Genomic DNA, 23,155 nt, shown 5'->3' with positions numbered 1-23,155 from the left:
AACCATATGATCTTCTCAATAGATGCAGAAAAATCTTTTGACAAAATTCAGCACCCATTTATGATTAAAAACCCTCCAGAAAGTAGGCATAGAGGGAACATACCTCAACATAATAAAGGCCATATATGAAAAACCCACAGCCAAGGTTGTTCTCAATGGTGAAAAGCAGAAACCATTTCATCTAAGATCAGGAAGAAGACAAGACTGTCCACTCTCACTACAATAACTCAACATAGATTTGGAAGTTTTAACCACAGCCATCAGAGAAGAAAAAGAAATAAAAAGAATCCAAATCTGAAAAGGAGAAGTAGAACTGTCACTGTTTGCAGATGACATGATTCTGTACATAGAGAATCCTAAAGATGCTACCAGAAAACTACCAGAGCTAATCAATGAATTTGGTAAAGTAGCGTGATACAAAATTAAGGAACAGAACTCTCTTGCATTCCTATACACTAATGATGAAAACTCTGAAAGAGAAATTAAGGAACACTCTCATTTACCATTGCAACATTAAGAATAAAATGCCGAGGAATAAACCTACCTAAGGAGACAAAAGACCTGTATGCAGAAAACTATATGACACTGATGAAAGAAATTAAAAATGATGCAAACAGATGGAGAGATAAACCATGTTATTGGATTGGAAGAAGCAACATTGTGAAAATGACTTTACTACCCAAAGCAACCTACAGATTCAATGCAATCCCTATGAAATTACCAATGCATTTTTCACAGGACTAGAACAAAAACTTTCACAGTTTGTATGGGAACACAAAAGACCCTGAATAGCCAAAGTAATCGTGACAAAGAAAAACGGAGCTGGAGGAATCAGGCTCCCAGACTTCAGACTATACTACAAAGCTAAAGTAATCAAGACATTATGGTACTGGCACAAAAACAGAAATATAGATCAATGGAACAGGTTAGAAAGCCCAGAGATAAACCCAACACATATAGTCACCTTATTTTTGATAAAGGAGGCAAGAATATACAATGGAGAAAAGACAGCTTCTTCAATACATGGTGCTGGGAAAACTGGACAACTACATATAAAAGATTGAAATTAGAACACTCCCTAACACCATACACAAAAATAAACTCAATATGGATGAAGGAGCTAAAGGTAAGGCCAGACACTATAAACCTCTTAGAGGAAAACATAGGCAGAACAGTATATGACATAAATCACAGCAAGGTCCTTTTTGACCCACTTCCTAGAGAAATGGAAATAAAAACCAAAATAAACAAATGGGACCTAATGGAACTTAAAAGCTTTTGCACAGCAAGGGAAACCATAAATAAAACAAAAGGACAACCCTCAGAATGGGAGAAATTATTTGCAAATGAAGCAACTGACAAAGGATTAATCTCAAAAATTTACAAGCAGCTCATGCAGCTCAATATCAAAAAAACAAACAACACAATCCAAAAATAGGCAAAAGACCTAAATAGACATTTCTCCAAAGAAGATATACAGATTGACAACAAACACATGAAAGAATGCTCAACTTCACTAATCATTAGAGAAATGCAAATCAAAACTACAATGAGGTATCACCTCACACCAGTCAGAATGGCCATCATCAAAAAATCTACAAATAATAAATGCTGGAGAGGGTGTGGAGAAAAGGGAACCCTCTTGCACTGTTGGTGGGAATGTAAATTGATACAGCCACTATGGAGAACAGTATGGAGGGTCCTTAAAATCTAAAAATAGAACTACCATAGGACCCAACAATCCCACTACTGGGCATAGACCCTGAGAAAACCATAATTCAAAGAGTCATGTACCAAAATGTTCATTGCAGCTCTATTTACAATAGCCAGGACACGGAAGCAACCTAAGTGTCCATGGACAGATGAATGGATAAAGAAGATGTGGCACATATATACAATGGAATATTACTCAGCCATAAGAAGAAACGAAATTGAGTTATTTGTAGTGAGGTGGATGGACATAGAGACTGTCATACAGAGTGAAGTAAGCCAGAAAGAGAGAAACAAATACCATATGCTAACACATATATATGGAATAAAAAAAAAATGGTTTGAAGAACCTAGGGGTAGGACAGGAGAAAGACGCAGATGTTGACAATGAACTTGAGGACATGGGGAGGGGGCAGGGTAAGCTGGGACGAAGCGAGAGAATGGCATGGACATATATACACTACCTAATGTAAAATAGATAGCTAGTGAGAAGCAGCTGCATAGCACAGGGAAATCAGCTCGGTGCTTTGTGACCACCTAGAGGGGTGGGATAAGGAGGGTAGGAGGGAGACGCAAGAGGGAGGAGATATGGGGATATATGTATACGTCTAGCTGATTCACTTTGTTATGAAGCAGTAACTAACACACCATTGTAAAGCAATTATATTCCAATAAAAAATGTTAAAAAAATTATGTTTGCCTAATTCTACAGACACTTAATGCACTAGAAAATCAAGTAAAATACCCAAGACACTCTAGGAAAGAAAGTGTCAGCCAAGGATTTTTAACCTGTCAAGATGCCTTCAAATACATAAGTATAGAAAAACCAGTACTAAACCTGAGAGAATTCAGAAAATATTTCCACAAAAATGTTTTTAAGAATCTACCAATGTATTCGCCTCAGCCAACCAAAGTATGTGGTGAACACCGATTATGTTTATTTGTACAATGAAGGTTAAAACAAATGTGAACATAGAATAAAACAGAGAGGTAATGCTATAGGTTATTTCAAAGTAGAAATGATATATCTTATAAAAATTTAAACATTAGTGGTAAAAATGGTAGGAAAGATGTTATACCAATGACATCATTTGTAAGACTCAGTAGTCATAGGACATAATTGCAAGCTGAAAAATCATGCTCAAAAAAGTATAACTATATTTAATTGTAAAAAATAAAAAAATTGTGTTAATACTTTCAGAGGAGTACTATAAATTAATTAACATTTTAATGTCCATTGTATGCTTATTTATATGGAAATCCAAAGACTTTGTTAAGACTAGGAATACAGAGACTGCAAGAAAAGAGAAGAAGTGTAGGCATTTAAGTAAAAACAACAAAATGTCATTTAGAATGTAAGTGGATTTAGTGGTAAAGCATAGTGAGGGAGAGAAAATAATCCTGAGGGCTTTGAATGGAGAGTTGGTAAAAGAATGTTGATGCTTTCTGAGTTAAGGAGTATTAAAGTAAGGGGAGAGTTGAGAAGAAAAGCGAATATTTCTGCTTTTCTATGTTGATGTTGATTTAGCTGAATTAACACCTGATCTTCTGGCTATGCCAATTCTGATTCCAAGTGACTCAGAGTAAGAATGCAGTACTCAATTGAAAGGACAAATTCAAGGGACAGATATCGATCAACTTTGTCTTCTGTTTACTCATGGAAAGAAACATCATAGAAAATTCTCAGGAAAATAAAGAGAACTACAGGAAATCCAGAACAATGGGGTGCATGGTAGGTATGGATAGAGTTAACAGATGTCAGAAGGGTAAAGCAAGGCTAATTAGGTGGAACTGAGTCTTTATACTTGTAATTCTGAAAAACCTGTAGGAAGTTGGAGCTGCAAGGGGACTTCACATATCTTTTAAGAAATATAGATTCTCTCTTTTTTCAACACTAAAATAAAGAGTATATTCCAAAGGACATACATCACAACACAGCAAGAAATGTTTTTAAGTTATGAGAATGAAATTAACCAAACTAATAAGGTGTTGTAAAATAAGTATGAAATAATATAAGGAAACGTGGTTGAGGAAGGTAGAAATGAGAGTTGCGATTAACATTTACTCAAAATGAAGTGCGTATGACAAAACATTAAACAGGTATATGTATACATATAATTCTCAATATATAATAACAACTAAAAAGAAGAACAGGGATATAAGCTGCTTGCAGTGTTTTTATTAAATAAGAAAAGTGCATCCAGACTGACATGTGCATTTTGGGGGCTATCATAAAGGTAGATAAATTTAAAGAAGGCAAGTAGCTCTTTTATAAGACTAGGATAAAAAGGATTTTGAGAAAAGAGGAAAAACTTACAGAAGGATATAAACTACTGGCACAACCATGAGTAGCTATTCTTCCTATCTACTGAGAAAAAACAAGAGAAAATATGCTTACATTGTAGAGAAAGGGATTTAAATGTTACATAAGGTAAAACTCCCTAACTAAAAAAGTTTTGAGATACTGGTTGGATATCTTTTTTAGTTTTGTTTTGAAAACTATTAAGTTAGATTCTCATTTGTGTTTTTAGCAATGTCAAAATTACGTAAGGTTGAACACTATATAGGCTTGCTTGTCACATAACTAATATTGGTGTTTAAGCATATAAAGTCTTCTTATGCCAAGAATGCTTACCAGCTTATCTATATCAATCTTACACAAGGGAGAAAATGATCTTTAATTGTATGAAGAGATTTTGGTTAACTACAGAGAAAAATTTCCTGCTGGAGAGGAATGTTAAACCTCAAAATGAAATCCTATGGGACCAGGTAATAATGTGTAGAAAACAAGGAGATGAAGTACAGCTGGACAATGATTTAGTAGGAATTTCACTGCTGAGCTTGTCAGCCAGGTGTGCCCAGAGAGTCTGGTTTGAACACCAAGTACCACTGGAGCAGAGGGCAAAGGAGAGAGTGGAGCCTTGTGGTATTGAGGCTATTAGAAGAATGGTTTGGGGATCACTTCGAATCTTTCAAGCCCAGCTAGATTATCTTGAACCAGTTAAGGGCTAAAATGCTATTGTGCTCACTTTGTACAAATCTCCCTCCAAACCAGAAAAACTTCTAGAATAGTGAGTGTGGAGTGAAAGATCCTCTTGATTGACCTCACTATTACTTAAATGCTAGGTGCTTTTTTTAAAAAAACAACTTTACATGTATTATCTTATTTAATCATTATAAGGAATCCGATAAGGAAAGTGAAAAAGGTATTATTTCAATTTGCATTTTACAGAAGTTATTAAGACTTTGGATATTAGACCTTTACCCAAAATCTTGTAGCAAGTGAAGCAGGTCGGTCTTACTCTAGAGACCATATTTTTACAGATTCCCAATCATTATTCTATATATTGATTCAATTGCATTTTGAAAATACAGCAGGCTTCAGTAAATATGGATTTAAAGAAGACTAATCTCTTATACTATGTTAATTTACTTACTGAGTTGTTGATTTATTTAGAAAATTATAAATGTTTAGAAAAATGTGCTTTCTCATTAATAAATTATTACATTTAGTTACTGATAAAATGTTTAATTTCTTTTTTATGTTATGCTAATTTCAGATTTTTAAAAACCTTATTAAAATGCATCTGTTATTTTCTGGAGTTGAAAGATTAGTCATTCCCCCTTATGCATGAGAAAATGGACTAATCATTCTTTCTGATAATTTTGAAGAAACTGTGCTCTGGTGGAAAAATTAATTTCAATCATATAAGGTTTACCTTTCAGTAACACATTTATGTCCTTTATTTGGCCTCCAGTAAAATGATTACTTTAGATCATATTGCTTTAGATATATACAAATTAGGCATATTGCACAATGGTTAGGAATTATTTTCCTAATGTTTCACAATAGCTTGAATTAATTGAAATCCTTTAGGGTATATGAGGCCAGAAGTATGTCGTGTTAATGGTATAGTAGGAAATAATTAGATCTGTAGTGAAGAGACATTCCCAATTAAATCTTTATGGGAAAATGATTCTGAAATGAGCTTTAAGGATATTGAATGGAAGCATATCATAGGCAAAATATAATACTCATGCATAGTATTAACAAGAATATTTTTTATCTGAGCATGGAACTATGTTATCTCCCTTAGAGTCAGGATATAATTTGTGTGACATATTAGAGAAAGTTTGGTCTATACAAGATGAACTAAAACGAGCATGGAAAACACATTTTTGTCACAATAGGAAGTAACGTTTATAGCAACAGCCAAAGTCTTACAAATTCATATGTAAATCTTAATAGGAGAAACTATGAATGCAAGCTAGCTAATATCAGAGTTCATATAAGACACAGACTGATACAGACAAAAATATTGAGGTATAATTGACGTACAGCACTGTATAAGTTTATGTGTACAGCAAAATGACTTTACTTACATATATTGTGAAATGAGTACCATAATCAGCTTAGTTAACATCAGAAAAATCTTAGTTGTTAGATTCTAGATCTGTTTCCAAATCTCTCTGTTATTAAATTTATTTAGTTGATATACTGTTTTGCTGGACCACATGGAAAATACTATATAAGATCTTATAGTTCTAAACTGATAAAATTTATACAATATATCTGTCTTGAATTCAACTGAAACAGGATAAATTTTTTTAAAGTCTGAAGGAAATATATGTGTTTGAATACCCCAATTCTTGATTTATTGCCTTATCTTGGAAGTTTTAATACAAAAACTTGTTTTTCTTTTATTTCCAACAACATTTAAATAATATTGTTTCAAAGTATAAATGTTTATATAATTCTTGGTGTAAATGAAGCATTCTAGATTGGGTGATGGGGAAGGGGTTTTTTCCAATTTTATAAAAAAGAAAAAGATTCAGAGAGGTTAAATAACTGGCCAAATTCAAAAAGTCTCGTTGCTAGTTAGTGACACCTTTGCAACTAGAATTGAATTCCATACTTTTAATGTTAAGTTTCTAGTTTGTACATGGAACCAAAGTGCTTCTAATGGGTAGCTGCTTACTTGTAATCATCCATCCTTGGACAAGTGATCAGTGTATGATGAATAGAAACACCTTTTAAAAGTTATATTTGAGGACATTTATTCTCATGGTGAGGTGTGGCTTTAAATGTTTTCCTGGATCATTATTGACATTCAATTATCTTGTGGAAAATTTGTGGCCTCCAGGTTTTTGTCATAATATTCCAATTATAATTTACATAGTGCTTCCAGTGGTTGGCAAGGAGACTGAAGTGTTATTCATATGTAGAATTCAATGAGTAAGCTACTATGTATAAAAAAAAGCATTTTAAACAAATTGATTTTTTGTGTAGAGCTTTAGCCCAAAAGGACTTCTCTGTACAAAAATCAAGGCCAATAGTTCTAAACAAAGCTAAATTGAATCATGTCACTGCTTCAATTTTATAATAGTTTTAAGGTAAGCTAAATAATAAATGTGTTTTGGAATCTTTCTTGTTGGTTGTCCTAATTTCAATAGCAATCAGTGTATATTTCATTACACCTCTTGCTGTTGACACCAGAACCTTAAGTAGAATTTACAATGGGGGAAACACATGTCACCAAAGGCAATATACCTGACATGCCTTGTCATCTATTTAACCAAAACACTGTTAAACTCAACTCTATTATGATAACTAAACTCTGATTTTATGGATGTCACGTGAAAGAATGAAAATGAACAAAGTAATTCCTGTTCCTATGGAGGGGTTGAGGACAATGTTTGGCTAGCTCTATGTTAATGAATTAAATTATGACTAATAATATTTTTAATGTAGAAGTTGTGGGATTTCCAAAGAGAAAGGGCTATTAGGGAAGTTAAATGATCATTCTGACAACTCAAGCTTAAAATGCATATTTTTTCCAATAACAGAAACATTTGGGGAGAGAGTGACTGTTGTAAATAATTAGCTGGAAGGAAAGGGAAGCAGCACTTTCTGGGTACCCTCTGCGGCAAGTCAGTGTACACACATTATCCTGCACATTTATCAAACTAATAAAACAAGTATTTTTAAACTCCTACTCTGCTAGATATTGGATATTTAATGATGGGCAAGAAAGATATAGTTTATGCTATCATGGAGCTTACAGTAACCTTGCAATGGACATCTCAGTAGCCCAGTTTATGATTAAGAAAACAATGGCTCAGAGAAGTGAAAGAGCAAGTTCAAAGTCACACTTTTAGGAAGTGGCAAGAGTAGGATCCAAACCGAGGTCTGTCTTCAAAGTCTGACATATTTCATGCCTTAGGGTCATGAACAAATTCATGTGACTAGCAAGTGTGTGCTTAAGTATACAATAACAAACATGCCCATGTCTATTTACTTGGCAGACTCCTAGGCCTCTGGATTTCTTGAGTTAAAAAAAAAGCGTGGTTCATTTTTCAAATCTTGACAGGTGCTTATGTCTGGGCCTGAGTACATTTCATTACATTTCACTGTCACATATAAAAGCTTTTTTTAAAACCGTAATTTGCACATATTTTTGAAAATTAATTTAATAAAGTATGCACTGAAAACAAAGATTAATTACTCCAGGTTTGTCAGCCAACACAACCGAAAGATGACTGGGGTTTTCTTTTTTGAAACAGTTGTTACTCAGACACAAATTATGTTGAGTTTTTGGAAGCAGATAATTCCTAAATTCATATTAACTGCTTCATAAATCATAGGCCAACTGAAAAATTAATGAAAATGCTCTGACATGTAGGTGTGTGTAAAAGTGGGCAAATCTGAGGCGAAAAATCTAATACAACTCTCAAGCTTTTTATTTCTTCAAAAATTAGTCAACTCTACCATTTATTCCATTAGGAAATAAATTTTTAGTAAGAAATTTCTGAAATATTTAGTATTTTTAGTCAAAAGAAGTTGTATGATTATCTCCTTTTAGGAAACTAGTTTCAAGATATTTAAGCATGTAGAAATAACTGAAATATTTAGTATTATGGCTCATAGAAAATTGTATAACTAACTCTCCCTTTTTAAAACTACTTTAAAAATATTTTTAGCGTGTAGGTTATGTTGAATTTAGGTTTGAAAAATGAGTGTTTTAAGGGTATTTGAGTGACACAATCTATACATATAGTCCCTGATCACTTCAACTGCAAAGACTAATTTCCTCCCTGCAGTACTTGATCCTGATCAACAAATTTGCACAGCTATTTATTGGCCTTTGTACCAGGCATTATTTCAGGTGCTTGGGACATATTAATGAACAAAACAGGAAAAAAAATGCCTGCCCTCATAATACTTACTTACTCCTATTCTTCCCAGGTTTCTGCAAATTTACTATTTCCTGATTCCTTTCAATTACTCCTTAAATGCTCATGTTCTCTGAGGCTTTATGAACTTTCTTCTCTCTATATACTATTTCCCTGTGTAACATCCTTGGCTTCAACTATCTCCTATATGTTGCTCCAAAATCTGTATGTTCCTACCTTTGACCTTGCTCTTGTGTTCCAGTTCCATGAGTCCAAGTGCTTACACAAGTCCATCTGGAAATCTCATAGTCATTTCACACATAACCTGTCCTGAATGAAAGCACTACTTCCCTCAACTTCCCTTCAAAGGAAACTTTTTCTTTCCTTAGTGCCCCCTTTCTCCTCTATTAAGATCATCACTGACCAGGAACTCACCCAATGCAAATGTCTATAACCTAAGTGATTAATAGCTCAGATTTCTAGACTCAGGCAGCCTGTGTTTCTACCCCAACTTTGTCAGTTATTAGCTTAGTAATACTGGCAACTGACTTAACCTATTGGAACTCTACTTTGCTTATCTGCAACTTGGGGATTAAGGGTGCTTGGAAGATTGACAGAGGTGATGTGAGTACAGGTCCAGCATCTAGTAAAACCTAAATAAAAAGTAGCTTTGGGTACTAGTTTTCTTTCATTATCATACATTTATAACTACCACTACTAAGTCATTTCAGAGTGTGCTTGACGAAGTCTTTGGATGTTGCCAAGCTTTGTGGGGTTTCTTTTGCTTGAATGGGTCTGAGCACGTGCTTCCAATTGCCCTCTATGGTAACTTCAGCCAGAGCTCCCCTGATGTTGGGTGATTTATTTAATGTAGTTAAGTTTTGCATTTTGATTGAAATGTATTCTATTATTGAATACAGTTTTACAAACCAATGATGTACTCCTAGGGATGCTCCTTTGTTATTCTATTCAAACCTACTTTTACAAATCATACACTTGAAGAGCCAAACTTTCCATTTGGCCCTGAAAGTTTCCTTAGTTCAATCTTTTAAGTATGTGATTTGGCTCAGAACCCTTATCCTGAAGGATGAATTCTCCTGAGAAAATGTCGTGAAAGATAGATATGCCATGGGATATAAAAAGTGGTGACATTGATGGCTTTCCCTGGTACTGATCTAGTTAGATCAAGTTAGAGCCACGGCATTAATTATAAGGAGTCTTCCTTCATCTTTAATGCATTACACACATTTGCAAAGCAACTGGTCTCCAACTGCAGAGCACACTAAAAAAACAAATAAAATTAAATTAAAACAATAAAAATAAAACCGCCTGTGTGAAGAACCAGCCAAGAATAATAATTAGCTTTTTGACATATCAGTTTCTAATGAATATGTTATTTATTTAGAAATGCTAGTGGCATGTCTATTCAATTAAAACCTCCAACTTTGTTTCTAGTATTCTTGTACTATCTCTCTTTGCAAAAATAGTATATACAGAGCCAAAACTTACATGACATATTGAACATGAATTCATAGATAAGTTTAATAGTTGAAATGCCTTATAGACAATGAGTAACTGATGTCATATATATATCACATACAAATTTCAGTAGTAAAAATATAAACGTGCAAAATTGAACTTTCATTGTTTTTCTATTACTCAACATAATTTATAACTTGAGCCCCTATTTCCAACTCATTCAAGTTTCCACCAAGTAAACCTAAAATTAGTGTTAGTCACTTCTGGTTTTTACTTTCTCACTCTTCCTCAGATTACATCTATATTAGAAGGTCTGGGTGTAATTCACATGGTTCAGATAGGTTATGGATGGTGAAAATGCATGTACTTTCTTGATGATGAGCAACTTTTGGCTTGTTCTAGACTTTGCAGAGATGTAAATCATGATGTCATGTCTTTGATCACTGGTTTCTTTTCCTAGAGCATCAACTTACTTCCATCCACAGTTGACTTTGGCTCTGGCTTCTATAATCCATACACTGCCTGTGTCCCCCAGTCACCACAAAGAGGCTTTGTCTTGTCTGGCATCCGTCTCTCAGCTACTTTGGTCTCAGCTGTCTCTCTAACAGGCTTGTAAAACAGAAAAATTATAGATATTTTTCTGGAACGTGGGAAACTGTTTCAGGCGCTTTTTTCCTAGACACGTTCCCTCTCATTTTCTATCTTTTCTGAGAAATCATGACGGTACAGGGACTTTCTCTCTCTCTCTCTCTGACTCTCTTGCTTTTATTATTCCTCAGGTACAGAGAATTGAGTTTATTGTACCCTAGTCTGTGACATATTATCATTATTGGTCCATGCAAAACTTTTCTGTGTCTTATTTATTTTTCTCTCTTATTTCTGATCCTTACTCCTATTTCTTCCCTTAGCAGTAACCCCATTAACTATTTGGCATGTATCCTTATTTATACATCTATCCTGGTAAGATATGTACTATATTTTGTGTATGTGCTTTTAATTAGTATATATGGAATTATGTTATAAATATCCTCCTGTATATATATATATATATATATATATATATATATATATATATATTAACTTTAAGTTTTACGGTAAATCCATGTTGTAGGAAAATCAAGTTTTCATTTCTGTCTACCTCCTAGTATATACCCACCGCATTTTATTAGGCTGAACTGTATTAAACTGATATTATAGTCAAAAATGGTCAAATATTAACAATTTCATGTGTTTCAACTTAAACTTATCCATTCCCCTAGTGACAGACAACTAGGTTGTGGGCAATTTTCTGCAACCACAAGCAACACATTATCATGCCTGTGTACCGGGTATACATGCCCAGGAGTGAGACTGCTGGGTAGTGCTCACTTAATTGCACTAAGAGCTGCCAGATTGTTCTCCAACATAGCCGTAACACCAGGTGCCTTCTCTGGAAGTTGTAGTGCTATCTCAGACATCACCAGGGTGGTAACAAATAAATCCCCATTGCTTTTAGACCTCTCCAAACCCATTTGGTGTGTTTCCCCTTCCATCTAAACCAGGCCTCAGCCAAAAAGGAGGGTGCTTTTTTCTCTGTTGATGGAGGGAGGCATGTGGATTGGCAACAATAACACAAAAATGACCCTGGTTAATATTCCTAGATTATATCCCATTACATGTGCATTCATTTAGAAGTCCTTCAGTTCTAATTGTCAAAATCCTTACTTGAATTATTTTAGTCAAAAAAAAAAAGGGTTTAATATCTAGACCAAAGAGAGCGTAGATGCATTTGGGACCAAAAATATTAGAGTCACAAAAAATAACAAGACTTTTCCTTCTCCAGTCCTTGTCATTTTCTGCCTGTCAGTTTGATTCTTTTACTGTAGACCAGCTTTTTCCATATAGGGAAAATCACAGTGGTTGACAGTTTCTGAGTTTTATGCCACAAAATTTTTGCCACCTGAGAGAGATTACCTCTGTCACTCAGATTTATTTTGAAAAATCCTATGGGAATGCCCTGATATTCCTGGCTTGGATCAGCACTCATTTCTGGATCACTCAACTTTACAGGGTAGGTGTAGGGTTATGCACAAACATGTTAGTTTTGAGGGGGTCATGTGAGTGGGGTAAGAAGTTCCAGGAGACAGGATAGGCAGGTTACTTTGCTCAATTAGATGCTCATGAGGAAGCAGCAGTGTAAGGAGTACATCATGTGCCCTCCCATTGCTGGAGAAACACACACTAGCCATCACTCCTGGAATAACGATCCTGCCAATACATTTTTTTGGGTCTATCTTCTCTTATTTCCCTTAACACAACTGTGGAGCTTCTTGGGGAAAGTTTTCTGGAATCTCTCCTAACACAGTGTCAAAACCACTTCTGGCCAAAAAATAGACCCCTGTTTCTCTTGACCTTGCTGCTACACAAACCATTGTTAACAAGGAGATCCGTGGAAGCAGTTTATACCCCTGAGCTTTCCAGACAGTTAATACAATGGCTGTGCATGTCAGAAATGGTTCTCTTTAGGATATCAGAGGGGTATTCATTTTATAATCAACAGACGAAATTTTAAACTGGATAAAGCCTGTTAAGGCTGATGTAAAATGTACTTATCCCTAAGACAGATTTGGGAGGGACAGTGACTAGGAGGGTAAGGCAGGCATTGACTACACAGGTTTAATCCCTGCCTATAGTTAATAGCACAGGTGTATAAAAGAATTGTATATTTTTCTGTATGTCTTTTTTTTCTCTCTCTCAGGTTCTCTTTTTATGTGGCTCAGAATAACCTCCTGTGGCCAATTGTGGGTTGAAGATAATTAGCCTTTAATTATCACCAGTTACATTTTCACCTGTTCCACTTGCAAATTCCCAGAACTTCCAGTTTTCCAATTAGCGTGTATATCCTCCAACAAGCTAGTGTGGGAAACAGCCTTTCCCTTTGGGAAGTAACCCCTTCCCCAGTAACCTTTCAAGTTATATTTTAGCTAGTATAAGTACACCCTTGAGAGGATCATCTGATTTTTATTTGCAGTTTCTATCTGCAGAATCTCGGATCAAACGTGTGCTCTCCGTGCAGGAGCTGAATCCAGGTAGACTTTGGGAATACCACCTCTGGGGAGATCAGAATAATGAATATTACTCCAGAGAAGAACAGAAGAATTAAAACCCGCTCAAAAGGGCAAAACCTTATTTGCAATCTAAAGACGAGTTTCTGTTTCTGTTTTCTTTCTTTTTTCTTTTTGGTTGCATATGGATAAAAGTCAAATACAAAACATTGGAGTGGGAAAAGAATTCTGACTTAGAATATTTTTAAATCTTCTAACAGGGGACTGAGACTTTATGTCATTTGAGCAAGAGATAGGACGGAGGAAGGTGACTGTGGCATAGGCTTGGAAGAATTAAAATAAATATATATATCGGTGAAAAATCCCATAGAGTTAACTTGTTCGAACTTGTTCGAAATAAGCTGGCAAATTTAAAATAAAACATTCACTAATCCTCCAAAAGCATATTACAAGGGAAAAAAGGGATAATTTACTTCACAGATCTTTTGAGGTTCTACATCTTTGTATCACATGGTGTCATATATCCAGATAGGAAAACTATAGAGAAACCTTTTGAAATGCTGTTCTGGGAATACAACCCCATTAGCATGCAAATCATTTATCAGGATGCAAATAAATTAATGATAATATGGCCGAGGTCCCCAGAGTGAATAATTTCCATTTCCATTACTGTGTATGATAAAAATACCCATAATATTTTCCTTGAAAATTACAGTCCTTATTTAGTACACTATGATCTGACTACAAATTTTGTTTCATTAATCTTCACTTTCAAGCAGGTAAGTGAAAAAGGTTATTTCACCAACTCACAAATGGAGAAATAGAAGACAAAGGGTCAGCCTGATCATAGAATGTGTTTAATATATATGGGTGTCCATGGTTTCTAAGCTACTGTTTCAACTTGCTGTTCACTAGCTCTTCTTCGTGTGAATTTTAATAAACTTGTCACACTTCAGTCCAACTGTAGGAAATTAAAAAAACACAGTTCATGTGTTATTTGGCCCAGTAGCAAATAATGTAGTTTTAAATTTTAATATAAATACAAAAACAAACCTCACACCTTGCAGTATGCAAGTCATTGAGACAAGTATCTTGAGAAACTTTGCCGTGTGGAGTTAGGTGTTACATTCCTTTTGAAATGGCAGAATTTGCAAGTTGCACAAAGCAAATTCAGTGACATAGTTGAATCCTCCAGTTTTCAGCATTTTTATTCCTAAATTATTATGAAGGAATGATATTAAAGAAAGAAGCAAGGGATGGGGGAATGAAAAGAACTAAAAGATAAGAATTGGATAACACCAATTTTAGCCAACTTGAGTTACTTGTTATGCTCATATCACCTATCAATCTCAAATGAGAGAGTAATTTGCCTGTGGAAGGAAATTAGGAAGTGAAGATAATGAGTTAATATAGACTTTTATTACTTACATTTGAAAATGCTGCAAAGGAGATTGCATTTTGTGTGTCTGATGTATCTGTTTTCTATAACACTTCCTACATGGATTATATGTATAGTTGATTCTTGAGCAGTGGGGTTAGGGGCGCTGACCCTCTGCACGGTGAAAAATCTGCCTATAATTTATAGTTGGCCCTCTGTATCCATGGTTCTTACATATCCTTGGATTCAAGTGATCATAGATCATGTAATACTGTAGTATTTACTACTGAAGAAAAATCACATATAAGTAAACCCATGTACTTCCCTGTTGTTCGAGGGTCAACTGTAATTCATACAAGTACAAGTGAGAGTAGGTTTGCAGTTTACAATCACCCTGCATCATCGGTCGCTACTTTGGTCTTCATTATATATAATACTTTCTCACAAACAGAACTAATCTTTTTCATATTGCTTCATATCCCATTGGTTGGGCCTCCTGAGGCATTTGCTTCCCAGATAATGACTTTGTTGACTCGCACAATCTTTCTAGCCAGTTTTCAAAAGACTTGTTTCTGGGGCTTCTTTGGAAATGGCCCCTTTTATCTCCGACTGACTCAGGAAACACCTTGAAGTTCTGCAAGCAAACTGTGACCTTGGCAAGTAGAGTCTTATGTTTCTCTACATCTCCTGCTCCAAAGAAATTGACCTTTAGTTTACATTAAGTATCCAGTATGTGACCTAGAATGCTTCTGTGACAGATAGACTGTTATTTTCTGGAGTCATTAACTTGAGTGAGAGCAGGTTTGCAATTTACCATCACCCTGCATCATTGATTGCTACTTTGGATTTTATTACTTATCTAATACTTTTTCATAAACAGGACCAATCTTTTTCTCAGTTTCAGTTGGATAACTGGGTCACTTGTCCAGTTAACAGCAGCAAGAATTTAGCTTGGAAAAACAAAAAGACTTGGCTTCTGGTTTCTGATGTTGGCATAGGTCCATCTTCAAGAAAGATGTTGGTCATTAAGCTTAAGTACAACAAACCAACATTGAAGGGAACACCATTCACATTGAATGGAGAGAGGATAGGGCCCCTGAGGTTGTACTGTACTAAGGTGACCTACACTCAAATTTAGCTGTGAAGGACAATGCTGGGTGTCCTGAAAGCCTTGCCCAGCCTTGAGATCAAAGGAAGAGTCCAGAGGCAGTGACAGATACATCAACAGCTTATTGGATAGGGAATCTTACATGTCTGAAGGAAAAGGTCCTGGAGGAACACCTCACCCTGTACAGAAGATGGCAGGCAGACCATAGCAGGAATCTTTGCTACCTGGTGGAGAAGGAGGCTACCATTTATAGGGAGAATTGACATCAGGTTGCCTCATCAATTACCAGGGAAACCAGCAGCTGGGACAGATCCTTCACAGCCCCTCAGGTTAATGATCATCACGAGGGTAGATGTTTTCCTATAATAAACTAACAGGTGGAGCCATTCTGGCCTAAGGAAAAGAAGAATCCCTAGCTGGGGCAAGGAGCAAAAATGTTTACGTGAGTAAGGTGTAGGTGAAGCTGGGACTGGTCGATCAGGAGATGCACAAAGAGCAAGAGAACAGCCATCTTCAGTGCCTTGACTATACAGACACAAAAAGGGTAAGTAAGATTTACAGCACCTTTCGGAATTCTGTTGTTTTAATGAGAGAGTAATCCAGGAGGGAAATTAAGGAGAAGAAAAGACAGCGAAATGAAAGAATAATTGCAGAATGGCAAATCCAACCATGAGATAGTAAATCCTTGAATGTGGGCTCATAGAAGGCAAGAAATATTCTTTATATTTATACATTTCTGATCTGAAGCCTCTCCTGTGTGTCAGGTAAACAAGAGATACTCATGAATATAATGCTATGATGAAATTCTAACCAGTGAATTAGCTTAGGGTAATAGTATATTTGTAGTATTGTATTTTGATTTGCCATACTGGATCCTTGTCTCCCAGCAGCTGCTTTCACTTTTGCATTGATGTGTATCTGTATGTATTTGTGTGAAATCCATCAAATACGAAGCTCCTCATTTGTTGTGATATATTGTTCATGTACAGAATAACAAGGAACAGTGTATTTTCTATTCTCAGAGATTGAAATTGTTGGTTTATAGGGAGACACTCATGAAAATGTGTCCAAAAATTGATAAGAACTATACTACAAACAGTAGCAGCTACACGTTATTGCTCAACTACTATATGCCAGCTAGTGCACTTATTATTTACATTTATTAACTCTCTTTTCATCACAGCACTTGTAAAAGTTAGGGCTTTGGTTCCTAAGGCAAACTCACAAAGGTAATGGAGGTAATTCTTGAAGGAAATACAGTGACATCAGTTGGTCCCTGTACCAACCATTATCTCAAGACAGTTAACAGTTTTGAATTAGATTGCTATAATGACATCATATGGTTCACTGACATCATATCATTGTGAAGCTAGATTCTCAGTTGTTACTATAATAAAAATAAAATGCCACACAAAAGTCCACGTGGAACAGGAAATGATGGTGGCCGTATTTATTATCTTTGCAATCAAACTTTTGATTCCAAAGTTTAAGACGTTGTGCTACCCGCAATATGTAGTAAGTTGTTAGGATGTAAATATGCATTAAGTTTCGGTACTTAACTAGTTAAAAAAACAGAACCTGTTAGATGTTGTTTTTGGCCTAAGGGCGCTATGAATAAATTACTAGGACACAAAGTGTGCCATGAAAGAAGAGTATTTGTGTTATTATGTCAGTTAGGAATGCATTGGCTACAAGTAACTGGATCTGAATTATGGTCATTAAACAATAAGAAGTTTTTTTTGTCACATAACTTGAAGTCTGGGGGTAAGGAGTTCAGTGCTCTTGTAGCAGTTCAATAAGTAATAAATGTTGTCTCTTTCTGTCATTCCATTTCACCCTCTTCCTTAACATGCCATCTCATGATATCATGGTCAAAATATATCTGCTTCTGCCCATGTTCAAGGCAAGAATGAAGAGGAGGCCAGTGACATATATCTCTAGGATAAGGGAAACAAAAGCTTTCCATGAGCTGCCAAGCAGATTCCCATTTGTATTTTATTGACTAGGACTGTTTGCATGCCACCCCTTGGGACAAAAGGGTCTGGGAAAAGGAGTAGTTAGCATTTCTAGAATCCTATAATGAAGACAGGTGAGAGGATCGGAAGGGATGTTTACTTACTTAGCAACAGTGCCTGCCTAAATTAGATATTGTCATCTCCAGGCTTATGGTGTCTTCTTTAGAAGGGGTTAATCTTACTAACTGGTTGAACTGGGGTTAAGTTCAAATTTCCCTAAGTGTATGTTTTTCCAATTACGGTTAGGTACCGCATCTACCTTCTTTTTAATTTCCCTTCTATATTGATCTCCTCTGCCTAAAATTCATAACTTGTTTTGGGGACATGCAAGAGTTCCACGGGGGTGAAGAAAGGGCTACTTTAGGTAAGAGCATAGGAGCTCTGAAAGCCAAGCAGAAGAATTTCAGTTTTCTAGAATGGGAAAGAGGAAGAGGTGATGTTTTATGAAATGAAGATTGGGGTGACAAAGTCAGCATACCAGAAAAGTCAGGCTGGCAACAGTTTGAGTGTTGTCATAAATATGTGGACACCATTACACCATTTCTTAGAAACTCTCTCATGGCACACCCAATGTGCCTGGATTCCTCAAGTGCTTTGTTACTCTGCTGGCAGAAAAATAATATTAATATGATGAATTTTTGTTTCCTTTTCTGTCATTAGGCTACACAACATTTCTTGAAATGTCTTCTATGAATTAAAACCACATCAATAAAATATGTTTCAGAGCTTGGGGCTTTTTCTTAATAGATACCTCTAACCTGGTTGCTCACAGACAAAGATGAGGTGGAAATGGAAAATGATTCTCTTTAGATTCTTCCCATAAAAATCTGAGGCATAGTATTTGCAAGAAATGAGGGAGAAGAGAAACAGTTGAGACCTGTTAAAAATGAACACATTTATGCTACCAACTTCTGAGCAATGTTTCATTCCAAATATAGTGACATTAGACTCGCATCAAGAGTAGGATGTGGAATTGTACTTGTTCAAGAATTTCATTTGACACAGCACCGAAGAGAATAATTTGCCAAGGAATGCTTCAATCTGTCTCTCTTGGTAAATGGAGAAGTCATTATCAATAAGAAGCTGTAAAAGAGATCTATTCACTTGGTTCCTGTTAGGAGTCTGTCCCAATTTTCATTACATGTCCCTCTTGCTCCAGGTTTGAAATTTCGTCATGAAAATTGGATAAACTATAAAAATTGGAAAAACAAAGATGCTTTTGTATCATATCCATAACTTGAAATGGCCTGCATTTTTTCAGCAAATAATTAAGGGTCTTCTGGCTTACGATACCTGCTGCTCTAAGGAAAAACATTCAGACAGCATGTGATAATGTAACAATATGTAAGTTTCTTATGCAGAGGAGAAATCCATTACTGTTAACCCTTCTGACTGATTAATAAATTATTGTTTATTAAATATTCCCCATGACTTTAGGTTGTGCTGTACAGTGACTGGTCAATTGATTACACTTATAAGATTGGTGAAACACTTAAGATTGGTGAAAAAATACATTAAAGACAATGATATTTTAAAATGCACAACATAGTGATTATACACATCCATGTTGCTTTGCAAAATGCAAATTCATTGCTTTCAAATTTATAATTGCTGACATTTTCTCTCACAGCATCATATTGCCCCACAGCACCGAACAGAACAGTTAATCACTCTTTTGTGTACACAAAAGCCCTATATACACACCTTGACAAAGAGCGGAGGATCTATGAGTAAAGATATTTCTTCTGTAAGAGACACAGACCAATACTGCTTATATTCAGAATTGGTCATTTTGATAAGTGGCACCAGATGACACATGCTTCCTTCTATTTTAAGGACTGAAGGTAAGAATTGAAATAAAGACTACTCATAATATTAAATTATTTAAGTACTCACTACCTGGTTCAGAAAGCATATTAGGTATGAATGATTCTCCAAATTCATAAAACTTATAATTCATTAATTCAATTACTGTGTGTTTAGGTTAAGCCAAATATTGTGCAACTTGTTGAATAGACTATATTGAAGAAGGTTGACACAATCTCTGTCCTGGGATTAGAGTACAGTAAAGGGAATGAAATGTGAAAATTATGAAAAGGTGAAACATGGAGAAGTTGAGGAACATAAAAAGAGACAGCAACATAGTCTAGAGGGATTTGTGGAGGCAGTGAAATCTTTGAAAATGAAAACAGAAGCCTGAGTCAGGAGTTAGTCAACTGAAGTGTGTATGTGTAAGGTAGGAGAATATGGGTAGAAGTGAGGAGAAAAGAGAGTGTATGATGAGTAATGAACATGCTGATTGACAAATTGAAAAGATTGGACAGAGGACATTAGTTGGCTTGTGAAATAATCCATGCTAGAGATGGAGATGACCTATGGTATTGTGATAACTAGAAACATACTCTGATGAATTAGATATAAAAAGCAAGGGAAGGCCATTATTAGACCTTAGTTTATGACTCAACTAATTGAGTGAGGCTCATTAGTGAGACCGAAGACAAATGAAGAGCAGGTTGGAGAGTGGGTCAGATGGATTTGTTGATTTTTAGAAGCCTAGAAGATATCTAAGTAGAAGGACACGTGTAGTAAGTTATATGTTTCTGGATCTCCGAAGAGTTGTTTGGGCTGGATATGCACATTTGGGAGTTGTCAGCATATAGACCAGCTAGTATATGATGATCCCATATTACAGATGGCATCTTTCAGAAAGACTGTGTAGATTAACAAAAAGACAGAGCCTACTGGATAACCTCGATAAATGTGAACATTTAAAAGATCTAATAAGAAAGGGAAACATAGTAAGGAGACCAAGCTGCAGTAGTTAAAGAGATCATTTTTAAGTGTCATGAAATATAGCAGATAAACTTTTTTTGCAAAGGCCAGATTGTAAATATTTTAGGCTTTGTGAACCATCTGTTCTCTGTCCCAACTACTCAATTCTGCCACAGATTCTGAAATCAGTCATGGACAATACATAAACAAATGAGTATTGCTCTGTTCCAATCAACCTTTATTTGCAAAAACAGGTGATGGACTAAATTTGGCCTGTGGGTCATAGTTTGCCAACCCCTAGTATAAAGTATCAGGCAGGCAAAGAGAAGCGGTCATTTTAGAAGAAGGGATTAGTCTATGTTGTCAAATGATGTGGAGGGATGAAGCAGGAGGAGGACTGACGGGCGTCTGTAAAATGTAGCATAACTCCGTCAGTGGTGATTTGGGTGAGAGCATACTTTGTGTGGAGTTTGGGGGATGTTGAAGTTTCTGGAGGAGTGAATGGGTATGAGCAAGAGGAGGCAGCATGTAGATGAGAAATATATGAAGACATTTACAAGAGAGAAGTAGAATTGTAACTAGGGAAACCTGAAGTAGAGGAAGATTTTTATTTGTTTACTTTTTGTTTTTTAAGGTGAAAGAAGAGTTAGTATATCTAAATGCCATAGGGAAGAAGTCAGTAAAATGGGAAAGCAGATTCAGTTTTCTGATAAGGCGGGAAGGGTGGGCATCTGGTGCAGATATAGATAGATTATCTTTCAGCTCAAGGGAGGACACATCCTCATTTGTAATAGGAGGGATGGAAGAAAGGAAAGTTTGCATTTTAGTGATGAGATGTAGAGAGAGTTCCCTAGTACTGATTTCTATGGAGTGCAAATCTATTCATCTGTCAAAATAAGGGGAAAAATGATGGCCCCAAACATTTGAGGAGAGTAGAGAAGATTTAAATTGAAACAAGACAGTGTGAAAGGAAGGTTTACAAAAGTCTGTAGACAATTGAATTAGAATGGCATCAACCAGCTGGATTGTGTGGTTCCCCACCTCCACATCCCTCAATCCTCAGCATCCCAGATACAGTTATGGATAAAAGGGACATTTGGATTGAAATAGGGAGGGTTTTCTTCAAGCAGATGTGATAAAAAGTCCTGAGATGAGATGGAAGGGATGAAAGATATAGAAAAAAAATTTTTAAATGTTAAAGAGGTGGAACAAGGAATCTAGACAGCTAGATAGAGAAGAAGAAAGGATTTGTGGGTCATAAATTAGACAAACACATAGGCATATGTATTAGTAAGGTTATCATGGGAGGAGTACCTCACATCTAAGGATTCAAAATAAATATATATACAATAGTTAAAACCAATAAAATTCTCTCTTAAATCTTTATCCAGAATGCTGACGCTATCTGCAATGGCTTTTCAAGCCCATCCTTCACCAGTACTGTCCTATTAATGGTGGTGTGCATAATAGTTTATCAATTATATCATGAATACTAAGAATATGCCCTTGTTGGAATTTCTGCACATCAGGAGCAGAATTATTGAATTATTGGAGCAACAGGCGCTATGATAAGTAAAGGGAAAAAGGGGAAGCCACATAATATGTTATTGAAGAAATAGGTAGAAAATATTCAGAAGTAGTTGTCACTACCTGAATGAATGCTGCAAAGCAATTGTTTATATTTTTGAAAGAGATAATATACCAACAATATAGTTATAAAGAAGACATGTAATACAAATATATGTTTTGGGGGTAATCTGAGGGACTTTTGTCACTACTAGAGAAAATTTATGAAAAATCAATATCTGGAATTTCAGAAAATTAAGCAGTTTAGGTAAAAACACAAGCAGATATAAATGTAAAAATACTGAAGAATATTTTTAAAGAAACTAATATTAAATCATTTGCTATATTTTTCCTAATAATGTCTACTTGAATTGTTCCCTTCCTTTATGGCAGTAACTGAGTCCTTTTTCTCATTTTAATTCACAGTATTACATTGCCTTCTTGACTGTTTTAATGCCACATCTTGTAATTATTTGATTCCCAAGCCCTGAGAAAGTATTAGCACAGGGTTGAGAATGTCACTTCAAAGTGTTTAAAAATCATTAACATTTGTGGCATTTCAGATTAAGAAAACTTTACACCAAATTAACTCTCTCGAATCACACAAATGGGGAATTAACAAATTATATTCAATATGTATATTACTATATATATATTTTTTCAAATTTTAAGAATTTTTTCTTCTGGCCAGGAGAGAACTATGCTTTTATTGAATCCTCAGTTCACCTTAGCTCACTTTTTTTTTCTTTTTTCTTCTCTTTTCACTTCTTTAAAAAATTTAAGGTACAATTTAATTCTGTCACAAGAATTAAGAATAAGTTAATGGAAATTATTTGAGAACAGATAACCGAATCCTTTTAAAAATATTTTATATGAACCCAAAACATTTAAATATGCAACATGAGTTTCT

This window comes from Hyperoodon ampullatus, assembly GCF_949752795.1.
Source record: "Hyperoodon ampullatus genome assembly, chromosome: 2".
Lineage (NCBI taxonomy): Eukaryota > Metazoa > Chordata > Mammalia > Artiodactyla > Ziphiidae > Hyperoodon > Hyperoodon ampullatus.
This window is presented reverse-complemented; position numbering follows the sequence as displayed.